Raw genomic sequence first — 14625 nt, forward strand, 5'->3', positions numbered from 1 at the left:
TCAAAAACACCTGCTTAGAATGTATATAGAAGGAATAACCTTGCACCGCACTAAACCACTGAGATTTGGGGATTGATTATTACAGCACTCAGCCTACCCTGACTAACGTGAATCAGATATATATTTTCCCTAACTGTTGGGAAAAACTATCATCAGATTTCCATTCCTATTTTTATTGTTTTAATTTGCTAAGGTTTGCATTCTAATTTCATTTTTCTCAGCTTTATTGAGGGTATAATTGACAAATAGAAATTATATAGCAACCACTAATTGATTAACTTCTGAACTCAGTCTTATTTTTTTATATGCTACCATTTTAAATACAGATTACAATCCAAGTAAACACTAGGAGCCTTACATGTGCTCAAGTATCTAATAGCTGACAATAATCTGCATTATATTGAAAGGCTGAGGTGCCGTACCTTTATCTTTCAAAACTTTATCAGTGTTTGGACTCACAGTAGCTTTTGCCATAAAGCCAGTATCTGAGCACACAAAACCAAAACAGACATTAATCTATAAAATGCTTTTAGACTCACAAACATGTCCCAGAACAATATACAATATTTGTAGTCAACTACTAGTACTTATAAGTAAATTTTAGCAAAGACTAACTAAATAAAAGTTTTTGGTAAAAACTCTGTTTTCTAAAAAGAACATAAAGAAACACATTAACCCACTTCACTGCTCTAAATAAGAGTTCAACTGAGAGGATAAAGGAGACAATAAAAAGACTGCCAGTCACTGCTGCTGAAATCCCTTTATTCTCTAAATACATCTATAGTAGGGAAGATTCTAAGTTTGAGTCTCTCTCAATTTCCAAATAATTAACCTATGTTAAACATTATACTCTAATCCATTCCACAAACTTCCCTTAATAATAATCTTGGCATACAATTGTGGTGCTTTAAAAATTATGGCCCCCAGATTCTCTGGCATTTCTCCGATCGAAAGGCACGAGTCTCTGTGCCCTTTCCTCTTGAAACTGAGTGTGTTGTAACTGGTTAACCATCAGTGCACAGTGGGAGTAATGCTATGTGACCTATCCCAAAGATAGATCGTAAAAGACCATGCAGCTTCTGCCTTGTCCATAAAATGCTCCTCACTGAAAGCTTCGGCTACTACATAAATGACTAACAATTCAGAGGCCACCATTCTGTGAGGAAGCCAAACTAGGGCACATGTAGAATCCATATGGAGAGGGCCAAGATTGCATAAATAGCCCTCAAGATTATATGGAGATCCAGCACCCAGCTGCTTCAGCTCCTTCTGTTCCAGATCCATATCACTCTCTGGCTGAAACTTCATAGAAAACCACAAGCCATAACGACCCAGCAGAGCCCTTATCAAATGTTTTACCCACAGAACCTGTGAGAGACCATAAAATGATGACTCTTGTTTCAAGTCATGAAGTTTTAGAGTGATTTGTTAAGAAGCAATAGTAACAGGAATAAGAACGTCTAATCATTGAGTGAAATAACCATGTATCTCTACTGGCTGTCATATATCACTCTGCTGAGAATCTCTTTAGTTTTGATGCTATTTTTTCGATACAGGTTAGTTTTAGGTACTTCAATCTAAAATTGTGTTAGGAACTAGCTAGTTTAAAACAACTGCTATACCAAAGATCACTAAACATACTTTCATTATCATCTTTCTTGACCTCATATGCAGGGGAGATATAAGAATCAAGATGAATGATATTATAATGTATAACATTCAAGCCAAGAAACTACTGTCATAGTAAACATTAAATTTTTGAAATGTATTTTAAAATAAAATTTCAACAGGATGAAATCCTAGTCCTCCTTCTCATTTATATTAACTTGATCAACTTTATAAAAAGAACTATGCCTGTGTACTACAGATTAAATTAAGAACCTCCTTCTGATTGATGACACACTTTGACAAATAAGTAGTTTAAAAAACAATGAAATCTACTAATGATATTTTAAAGAGTAATTAGAATTAACTATGCTAAAATTAAAATTATAATTTGAGTAGACACTATCTAGAATACAAATATATAATGGGCAATTACCTCACAAAAATACAGCTGATTAAGTAACCAGAGGTTCACTTAAAAGTGCTTTCCCTCTGGAGAGCTCATAAGGAACAGAGATTTCCTGAATATTAATAAATGTTACATAGCAACTATGTAACACCTTTTTATGAAAGCATAAGTATTTGTTCTGGAATTTTTCTCCAAAAGAATTTTACATTCCCTTTTTTTAGAAAAAATTGGCTCTGCCCATAAGCACTCATATAACACTCATGTACCCTGCAAATAAGGTTGTTTTTTTTTTTTTCTCTAAAGATTCACGTCATGTTCTTAATTTTCACAATAGCCAGTTTTTCTGCTTAGTTATCAGATGGCCAAAATGTACGATCCTCAGCTAGTACTACATAATATAAACACTTCAGATATTTGCCAGAGAGTTCAATATTCCCTAAAGTTTCAACCCAGCAGAACAAGTTACTAGTGATCCTAACAGTCTAGCACATGCCTTCATTGTAACACTTCTCAGACTTTACTTAGTGTCTAAGTTCTCACACTTTAGCAAGGTCAGACACTGTCTGTGGCAAATGAACAAGTGAATGAATATCATCTAACACCTCATCAAAAACAAGGTGGAGAAAACAAATATTTAACCAAAAAAAAAAAGTCAACTGTTCATTCTTCTGACATATCTAATTTCAGCCAAATATCATCTTAGATCACTACTAAAAAAGTATATCTGACCTGTATTGGCTGGTTTGCCTTCAGAAGTGCCTCTACTAAGTTATGATTTAATGTTATAGTCTTGACTGACCAGGAACCAACAGAATAGATAAAACACTTGAAGAATATTATTACTGCTGACATGCCCTGGCTGCAGATATTATCCTTTAATAACATATGGATCTAGGATATTAGTTATAATTTGCCTAAGTGTGTTAACTTCCGGCTCCTCATAGTGATAAGCAATACAACCCTCAAAAATAAACAAACCGCCTGTCTGTGTGACTGATTGCTTTGGCTGCTAGAAGAGAGGGCAACTTTGGAGACAGTGCATTCTACTCAGCACCCTTTCTTGTGGGGGTTAGAGGATATGGCGGAAGTTTATCAAAAAATTTAAAAAGCAACACCAAGGGGTCATTCAGTCCTACACAGTAGTCACAGTAATCCTTTTAAGGAGGCTTAAAAGGAAGAAATGAGCTCCCACTATTTGGTACCGTGGGCACAGAACACAATCCATATGTTATATGTATGTAAACCAAAAAGTATCTGAGACAAGTCTTAACTTAGAAGTTTATTTTGCCAAGTTTAAGGAAAATGGCTGGGAGAAAAGAAACGTAATCACAGAAAGTCTGTGGTCTGTGCCTTTCTCCAAAGATAACTTTGAGAGCTTCAATATTTACAAGAGAAAAGTGGGATGGAGAGGGAAAAAGAGAAGATACAGTAATCCACATGTTGTAAGAGAAAAGGAATAGGTAGGGGAACAATAGTCTTCTTCATATTCTTCTTGTATTTTTCTTGTTCTCGGTAAATCGGCACTTTACATAAGGTAAGGTGAACATAGATGAGGTCCCTGTGGAGATATTTAATGTTTTATCTGTAGCTAACTGCTTAGTAACAAAAGGAAAAGGCAGTTGTTTCCATGACTCAGTTTTCAGCTTAATATTTTCCTTTGGCTTAATGAATTGTGGTCCTAAGTTTTTATTCCTTCTATGTGTTTACATAGACAGGATTATACTTTGAGAAAGTGAAAATACACCCAGCTACAACTTGGCCCATGGTGTTCCTAAACAATTTTCTAACAGAATTTAGCCAAGCCATAGCAGAACTGCAGAAAAAATGATTAACCATTCTTCCTTTTGCATGATTACTGCTTTCTTATCAATGAACCTTGAGCCCTGTTTTATGTCTCTGGACTCCTGAAGAAAGGTTACTGAGATATTCATTTGCTAAACTGTCCCCTGCTTTTTAACAGTAACCAAATCTAGGGCCAATTCACACCCTAAACTATCCTTAGAGTCATGCAGCATACGCCCAAACAAAATCTCCTAACTCTCCCTTACTGAGATACTAAGATACTATGTTAGATGTACTTAGCTTGTTGAACATTGCCCCAGATGACATCTTTTCTAGCTCTATGTTAAAAAACACTGGGACCAGGCACCAAAAATTTAACTGTTGCTCGAGGATATATTTACTCATGGAAGATAAGATTTTTATCCAACCAAAATAACTTGCTCATCAAGACTTGCTTCAGGATACTCACTTACCTATGCCCATCAATCCAAAACTATAATGTCACATATTCTTCCCAATCCCAACCATCTTCCTGCTTGGCAAGACTCACCTGAAAACTACTCATCTCAGGCCCTAAAATTCTATAAACTTTCCCTAATATTCCCATTTGCAGATACTCCTACATCTTCGTCAAGGGGGTGCCATTATAAACTTAGGTTTGTATGATCAACATGTTTTATTTTCTCATGGTCTTTTGGTGTATTCAGAATCAACAGCCCACAAGGTTTCATCTGCTCACATAATGAGCAGGTATTACTGCATAGAAGTATCTATGGACTAGGAAACACAAAGGCTCACTTATATGGTGTCCTTGGGAAATTACCAGAGATCTGATCAGTCTAAGCATCCTGATATTTATCTTGCTTTCCGGCCCTCTAACACCAAGGAGTCAAACTTTGTATCACCCATCATTACTTACCTCAAGAGCAGGGTAATTTCCTCTTCTAACTATAGGTGACATCAAGGACAGAGAGTTAGAAACAATTCCCTACATAATATTATATGTATACAGTTTAATCTATCTCTCTATTTTCTCTTTCAAAATCTTCTACCCTCTTAACCTTTTCCTCAAACCAAAAAAAAAAAAAATTAATAATCTCTAAGCAATAGGAGTTATATATTTTTTTAAAATCTAGAATTTTGTATATTCAAATTTTTTTCCTTCCTTGCTTTTATTTGTATTTTTTATTTTTGTGGGTATTCAAACTTCTCATAATTAACAATTATAGAAAATTTTTGTGTGGACTATCCAAGGAATAATTATTCATGAATTTACAACAGCTGTTTGTATATGTTCTGGTGTTGAACTTTTCAAGAATCATTACAAATATTAATCCCAAATGTAAAAGCAACTGTTTAGGAAAATAAAAGTTACAAGCCACATATTTTAGCTATAACTTCACAAAATATAGTTGTTCACTGTCATTATCTAACTAACCTCCTTTTGAACAGAAATAAGGTTTATTTCTACACACATCTTTAAGGATCCTAAAATATATCACTTTATGTAATATAAGAGTTTATTAATTGCCTGCAAAGGATCTTAGAAATCAAGTACATGCATCAAATATAGTTACTGTGAAGGTCTGAAATGAGCAAATAAAACAGTTAATTATAGCATCTTATTTCCAAATCTTTATTTGCATATAAACACTATTTTAAAAATACTACATGGTAATTCCTACCAAATATTACTTCTTAATATGCATCAAAATGTTAAAACACATTAAGATTTACTTCTAACATGGCTTATTTCAAGTGCCCTTTTATAGAATATTTTGAAATTATCTCCTCCTTTATATATAAACTATCACAAAATTTGTTCTATGAACAAATTTCAAAATATAGTTCATAGAGTACATTATGTTTATAGAGTTCTTTATGCTAGAATTTTAAGCATTCTCTCTCGATTCAACTTTCTATCCTCGGAATCACCTTATGATTGTTCACCTTTTACAAGATTAGTGATTTGTAGTTCAGAGAGGTGAACTAATTTCCCAAGGCCACACAGCAAATAAATGGTGAAGTCAGTACTCAAATCAAGACCACTCGACAATCTGATACTATCTGAGTCTATGCTTATTAACTACATGCCAAACTACTAAACACATGTGTGTCCTTAAATAAATTTGTGTTCTAATATTGGAGATGCATCTATAAACAATGAGATGATCTCTCTGATACCAATTTATACAGCTTTAATCAACTGTTAAAATAAAATTAGACTGCAACTAAGTTTTAATTAAATACCCTTGAATATCTAATCATGTAATCAAGTTCAATATAAGCATTTCAGATTTAAAGTAGATAGATTTTTTTCTTTTCCTCCTGCTCACAGCAAGAGATCTATTCAAGAAGATGTATTCAAATACATTAATTAGGAGACAGACCATGGATTCTCACACTATAGAAAGGAATCATTTATAACATCCAAAATACAAACAAGCATAAATACTGCTATTTTTATACCTGAAAAATGCATGCTATTTGTGAATACTTCCTTCTATATTTTGTGGCTACTTATGTATTAACCTTTGATTTTTATAAATTCAAGGAATCTATAACATGTATTTTTCCTTTAATAGCAAGATTCTAGCCACATGCTAAAAAGCCTCACAAAGTCTGAGTTTTAATTACTTTTCATATCATAAAAATGATATCCTAGGAATTTTCTCTAAGTTTAACATTAATGTTCAAACAAATGCTTGTCAAATTTATTGACTAAATTGCCTTTACTTTTTATTTTCTGGCACCTGGCAGATGCCTTCTTTACCCCTTGTCAAGCTCATAAATAGTTTTACTTGTATGATCATACTCTTAAATGTGCTTATCCGGACAGCAGCTGGCCTAGAGATTAGTGCCTATTCATGAGAGACTGGGACAAACTGCTCCTATTCTTTTTTTTTTTTTTTTTTTTTTTTTTTCACATTTACCATCCCAAGGCCAGAACTAGGCTTACAGAATCCCCAACAGGTGGCCTGGAGGAAGATTTGGATATCTATTCAAGTGTTAACTACAGATTTTTCCTACTTGGCACCAGAAAATGCTGAACCATCTGCTAGGTATACCTCAACACTCATTAAAACTATCTTGTCATGTCTCTTCTCACCTGGGAAGACTGTGTGGACATTAATGAGATTCCACATCTGACGATGGGCAACACACAGAAGCCAGACTTGCTCAGCATGCATTGATTTAGCTTACTTTAACTTATATTCATTTAGTTATGCCCAACAACATGGGTCTCATTCTTGGCAGGTCTTACATTTCTAGTGTTGCCAATTGCACATGATATTAGGGAATTCTTTTTTTTTTTTTTCAGAGTATAGACTGTAGAGAAAGCTGAAAATTTCATTAAGTCATACGACTAGAGCAAATTAAAATATAAGAAACTCAATTTAAATTTCAAATAAACAATTTTTTTCACTATAAGCATGTCTCAGACATTGTATTTCATCTGATAATTTCACAAGCAACATCATGATTATTTAAATTTGGTAAAAGATATTTAAACCCTCCCTAATATTAACCAGTTAGTAGGTCAATTTGGCTTGATGGAAAGACTACTGGAGAATATGTCAGAAGACAGAATTCTCAGCCTCATTCTATTTTCCACCAGACTCTGTAACTCTAGGTATATGCCATTGACCTTTATGAGCTCCATTATCATTACTTATAAAATGTATAACATATCTTTCCTGTAAACCACACAGGATTGAGAATCAACTAAGTGAAAAGAAGTGAAAGAATTCTAAAAACTAAACATAAGGGAAGCCTATCTATGAGTCATTAATAATTAGTAGATTTTTAATACAGGAAACTCCTGTCATCTTTTCACATATAAATTACAACCCATCTGTTTGAAAATAAGACAACTGCATTCATTTCTCCTACTATTCCAATCTGCATCTACCCAAACCACTCCAGTAAACTATTTTTGTAAAGGTTACAGTGACTTCCTTAAACAACCTAAGTAAATCCTGACCCGGTATTCTCTATTACTAACCTTGTTTAGTTCACTACATTTACTACAATATGCAATAGTTTCTTTACATATTTTTTCACCAGCACTTAGTTCACTGTTTGGCACAATGTAGATGTTCACTGAATACGCTGAATAAGTAAATAAATAAATGCCGCTTAAATATACTCATCTAACAGTGTCCGTCTAACACTGTGATGTGCCACCCAGATTACATATCAATGAAGCACTTGTTGCCCCAACCACAAGGAGCGCTTATCTGCAGACAGCCTTTAGCTGCCAGCTCCTTCAGACAATGCCTCACCTGCAGAGAACCATGTCACTCAAAGTCATGCCCCTTCACAGAATGGCCCACATTTCAGAAATGATCAGTGCAAGAGTATAATGACCTGGTGTTCTGGCCCAACTTGGGACAGCCTTAAAAATCCATTCTAGCTCCAGGAATCCCTAGGGTGTCAGTGAGCCTATTGAGGCTCCACTTCTCCTTCTTATGCTGTTTCTGTCCTTTCTCTTCTAAAGAGGTTGATCCTAAATGCCTTCTAAATAAATATCCTTCACATTACACATCTTCCCAGAATCTGCTTCCCAGGGAATTCAACTTGTGAGATACTCAAAAAAGCTTTTAATAGTGATAAAACTCTCTCTGAAACAACCTCCTCTCAAGGTTTTCATCTTTTCATCTGTTGCCTGACCTCCTTTTTCCAAAATTTAAAATACCAGACTAACCCAGGACCAATCCTGGTCCTCTTTTTTCATTTTTGTTTATACTCTCTCTTAATCTCACACATTTCTATACTTCTTGACATTAAGGGTCTCCACACTGATCTCTCGTCTATACCTCTCTTCTGAGTTTCACACTTCTAGAGACAAAAGTTCAGTTGAATAGTATCTCCTTTTAGTGCCATCATCTGGAATTAGGGATACCCTTGCTGCCCTTAATCAATTTGCCAAATACTGACCACTGAGCTGATTTTTTCAAAACAAAAATGGAATCGCATTATTCTTTTGCTTCAGTAAATTTCCATTTTATTTCTGACATAGATTCAAATCATTTTCTATAATCTAAATACTTTATTAGTGAATATTGATATTTCATACTTCATCATATTTGTAACTGGGATCCTTTTCAGAGCAAAATGGAATGCTACTAACAATTACTCTAAGACAACAGGCAATAACAGAACTAGCCCAAGCAATCACAGCCACAAGTTCATTCAATGTATAATGTGTCCACTGCACTCTTTTCAAGCTTTCTGAAGTTGAAAAACACTCAGACACTCCTAATTCCAATGCATTCCAAATAGTTTTGCCTGGCTAAATAACTGTTAACATATCTGTTATATATATATATATATTTTTTTTTTTTTTTGAGACGGAGTTTCGCTCTTGTTACCCAGGCTGGAGTGCAATGGCGCAATCTCAGCTCACCGCAACCTCCGCCTCCTGGGTTCAGGCAATTCTCCTGCCTCAGCCTCCTGAGTAGCTGGGACTACAGACACGCGCCACCATGCCCAGCTAATTTTTTGTAGTTTTAGTAGAGACGGGGTTTCACCATGTTGACCAGGATGGTCTCGATCTCTTGACCTCGTGATCCACCCGCCTCGGCCTCCCAAAGTGCTATATTTTAATAGTTTGTTTCTAAAAGACAGAATGTTCCTACCTAGTGTCCCCCAAGGATCTGACAAGCAGCATTTCTCATTTCTATACATTATTTTCAAATAAATGAATTAGTGCTTGTTTGTTACCTAAAATTTTATAGCTAAGTGAAATTGTCAGTTCCCAGAATTTCAGCTTGTGTGGTACCAAGTGCTTTTGAATTACAAACTTCAGTAACAACACTGAAAATGACTGAGGCCACTAAAACAGCCTTTTCATGCTTTCAGAATCAACTTTAATTACCAGTTGAAATTCAGCCCAACTTGGAAGCGTGTGGTAATTAGTAAATAAACAATCTAAGGTGGAGATTTTTAACTACTGAATATTATAAATACCAAATTAAAGCTGCTGAGGAGAGGGTGAATTCTATGCATTTAAGCTGATGAATCTCCTGTGCCTAGAAAAGTGTTAGTAAACTGATAAACACTAAATATGTGTTTGTTGACTTAACAAGTGGTCTAACTCTTTTATCTTAGACTTGATTATCTGCTGATCATTATTAAGTTGAAGTATAAAGCAACTGGATGTACTTGGTGTATGTGCAGCAGAAAGTAGGTACAAGGTCCAGAGACAAGTGGAAGTACACAACAAAATGCTCCCCAAAGACAATGCATATGAAGCAGCTATATTTAATGAAGAATCAAGGCCAGAAAAGGTGGCTGACGCCTGCAATCTCTCACTTTGGGAGGCTGAGAGGCAGGAGGATCACCTAAGTCCAGGAATTTGAGGCTACAGTGAGTTGTGATTATGCTACTGCACTCAGCCTGGGTGGCAGAGTGAAACATTCTCTCAAAATATAAAAAATTTAAAAAAAGAAAAAAAAAAAAAAGAAAAAGAAATCAAGCCTAGCATTTCTCTGCTCTTCCTAGCATCAACTTCTCAGTGTTCTTAGAAATGATGGCACAGATTAATTGTAGCTACTTTACTGGATTTCAATTCCAGTTACAAAATAAAATATTGTGGTAGACACAGCATTACTATGGTAGTATTCACAGCCTTAGTACTGATTTAGGCTTCAAAAAAAATGAAATAGTCGAAAATTTAGCATCTGTCTTGTGTGTGTAAAACACATAAAGGTATCTCATGCAGCCAAGGTGTTTAACTAATCTGGTACTCTGAAGCCTTTAGTGTTCATTGGAATAACCTCTGGGATATTTTCAAAATGCATGACCATAAAATTTTTCAAGAACCATAAAATCAGAATGTCTGTGGATAGGCCCCGGCATGTGCATTTTGGAAAATCTTCCTAGGTAAGAGCCATTATACTACACTTTTACAAGCACAGTTCAAGCTACCTTTTAAGTGAAGCCAGGAAATATACTAACATTGATTGTGTACCCATATCTGGAGTGAGATTATTAGCAGGCTTAGCAGTGTTGGTCACCCTTAGACTAGATCTTGGTTTTACTTGAAATATTCCAGCAACAATGTTATTTTTTACAGAGCAAGGATAGATAAAAACATGATTTGCAAATGTCTGTTGTTGAGACTGGGGATATATTACCTAGTTGTTCATCCCTACTTTTGTATATGTTTAAAAATTCCCATAACTAAGAGCTTTAAAAGAAGGACCACCGGTAAAACAAACATATGATTTTGACTAAAATGACATGAAGTCCAGCTAATTCTATTTCTCAAATAACTTTTAAATTATATTCTCTGTTCTTTCCTGCCACCACCCTATTTCAGGACTTTATTAGATTTTTACCTGAAATCTAAAATTACTTCTTAACTCACACTAGTACTTTCTAATAAATTTGTAATTCACTGATTCACACATCCATTCTTAAAACAACAAAAACAACAACTTACGAAGCACATCTATTTCCAAAGAACTAGCATATGTCAAGAAGCTGATATCCTTTCAGGGCTGCCAAAGCTAGCTTTCTAAGTCATTAATCTGATCGGACCACTTCACAGGGAAAACAAAACAAAGCGAAATTATCATCTGAACAGTGGTTATCTTAAAAGGTCAGATAATAAATATATTAGGCTTTATAGACCTTAGATCTCTGTTGCAACTACCTAATTTTGCCATTGTGGTACAAAAGCAGACACAGACAACACATAAACACATGGGCGTGGACGTGCTCCCGTAAAACCTGATTTACAAAAGCAAGCGACAGGCTGGATTTGACCCAATAGCACAGTTTGCTAATCCCTGATCTGTTAATAAACAAATTCCTTAAAACAGTAATTAAAGATCTGTAACAACCAAATTCCTTGAAAATAATGATCTAAGACATTCAGTTAATATGACCTCAAACCACCCATATACTCTTATTTCCTGCACAACTTCATGCTCTGAAAATCCCTCCACTTTTATTTTTTACATCACCACAGCCTTGATAAATCTTTGACTCAAAGCTTATTAATACTCCAATAACCAGAACAAGTATCCCTTTATATATAAAGCTTTCCCTATATTCTATAATTACCCTGAATCTTGAGAGAGTGAGAATCACCCCATAGAAATACCTGTTACATAAAGTTCTATGAATGCAATTATATATTGTAAATTTCTTCAATTCTCCATGTTTACCAGCACTGCATCTAACTTGTAACCAGAGGGTTTATCAAGGGCATTTCTAGGTGCTCCAAAACACCAGTAAGTATAGTATCATGGACACTGACAGAAACCTTGGCCTCTCTGGGTAGATATTATATTGTTTCTAAGAAAAGACCACTGAATAGCACTGATGAAATTGAACCTTATTTCTTTTTCTTAAAGCCCAAAGCAATAAATATGCAGAAGTCGGACTTCACGGAAAATTAACAGCATGTTTTCTATGCATTTTATGTATATGCTTTGATCTAAAGTTATTCCTTACTCCTCTTTGAGATTTTGGCCATGTTTTTTCCTCAAGCAAAGCAATATGAAACTGGCCAGATGAAAGGGATTGTGAGAGGTCAGGTTATTTTCATCCCTCCTCTCTTAGGAAGAAACATTCTTTACATCCGAAGAAAAGGAGAAATGATGCTATTTTTAAAGACATCAAGAGAAGAGATTTTATAACCTTCTCTAATAATCTGTTCTAATGCTTAACAAATTTTGTTGTTAGAAAAAAAATCTTCATGTAAGTCCTTGTGCTACAGAATAAAATAATTATGTTTCTGTTTTTAGGAGAAAGAGAAAACAGCAAAAATTATCTATGTAAAAAACTTGTATATATTTTAAAATATTAAATTATCCTTAATCTATTTGCCATTATCCTTTTAGAATTTTCATTCCTTGAAGCAATAATCCTGGTTTTTTAACTGCATGGTGTTTGAAACCTATTTACAAATGTTTTCCTAATCTAAGACACTAGTACTAAATAACTGCTTATACTGTCATTATTTCCCTACAACTTATAAAAATGTAATATTCTAATTACTATTTAAAAGGAATAAAATACAGAATTTAAAATTCAACTCCTATTCTTTTTAGACCTCGAGTAATAATGTCCTCCCAACGCAGTTTTCTTAAGTTGATCTTACATAAAAGATTTTTCAAATATACATTTTTATATGGTATAATATCTAATTAAAAATAAAATGAACACAGTGTTATCAAAAGTGGAAGGCTGGAAAGCTCATAAAATTTTAATGAGTCACCTTGAATAAGAAAAACATAGCAGGGAACAGTGATAGCTCACAGAATAGTATTCATTCATATTCAGAGTACTTCTGTACAGAAGTACAGTATCTAATCAGAAGGCTGAAGGAGTGACATGGTAGGAAGAAATTCTTATTTGTATCTAAGTTTTATGATATTTTACATATTATTTACCTTTTCAACCTAAATGTATATTTTCAATAAAACAATCTTTCTCCTTCAATATAAAAATACCTTCTATTACTTAATTGTATTTTATTGTATAATTATAAATGTTCCAAACAACACATTTTTCAATATAATTTCAAAATGTTTTCTGGTTAAAATGGCATATGCCAAATAATGATGCCAAAAGTAGAGATAAAACCTGCTGACCAAAATCCAACACCCCATAAAATATATTTGATTGTCATAGTGTACCAAAATCATGACATTTATAAACATACATGTGACTAAAACTCTACTAAATAAGATTAACAGACAATGCTTGTATTAGAAGACTAGATAGCTATCATGTATAGATCAGTGCCTATCAAACCTAGACATACTTCAGAATCACCTGGAAAGCTTTTAAAATGATAATGATATCTGAACTCCATCACCTAGATATTTTAATTTTTCTGGGATGGATCCTGAACAGCAGTATAGTCAAAAGCTGGTCAAATGACTGTAGCACACAGAAAAGGATGTGAACTAATGATAAAGCAAAAAGAAAGAAAAAGGAAATGATTTTTATATTCAGCATACACTAGGACTGACAAATCCCTCCCATCTAAGGGCAAGTGGAGGTTAAAGAAAGAGAAACCCACTTAGCCTGCTGAAGTAAAAATGTAATTTTATTGACAGGAAAGGGGCAAATGTGTGGAAAGGGACCAAATGTGCAGAAAGGACAGACTCATGAGAAATGAGAAGTTGTCAATTAGCTAGTTTTACTGTCTCATCAGTGAGTTTCTCTCTTGAAAACCACATGACTTCCTTATTCTACTATTCTATTTACTCCATTCTCTATAAAAGCTAGATTCTACTATTTTCCCACAAATGAATATTTTGTTCAACCCTTGTACAACCCAAAAGCTATAGAGTTCACTGGCAGCTGCTTCAGGTGCTTGTTCCAATTCTAAATTCCTAGGAAAGTAGATTCTTGCTTGAATTAAGCAACCTCCTCTAGAAAACAGGTTATAACCAAGAAGGAAACAGGTATACAAGGGTGGGGGGAATATGTGATCAAAACAACTAAACTCATTTTTAATGAGTTTGTTTCTAAAGTCTCTATTTTGTTCCACTGGTCTGTGTTTCTGTTTTTATGCCAGGACCATTGCTGCACAACAGGGGACTTGTGTGATCCTAACAACTAAACTCATTTTTGATGAGTTTGTTTCTGGGGTTCCCTGGTCTGTTCCATTGGTCTATGTGGTTTTTATGCCAGTACTATGCTATTGTAGTACTGTAGCTCTGTAGTATAATGTGAAGTCAGGTAATGGAATGCCTTCAAATTTGTTCTTTTTGCTTAGGATAACACTGTTTTTCTCTTCTTTTCATGGTTCAATATAAATTTTATTCCATATTCATGGATTGGAAAAATCAATATTGTTA

This window comes from Sapajus apella, unplaced genomic scaffold (genome assembly GCF_009761245.1).
Source record: "Sapajus apella isolate SASKATOON/1434 unplaced genomic scaffold, GSC_monkey_1.0 scaffold6, whole genome shotgun sequence".
Lineage (NCBI taxonomy): Eukaryota > Metazoa > Chordata > Mammalia > Primates > Cebidae > Sapajus > Sapajus apella.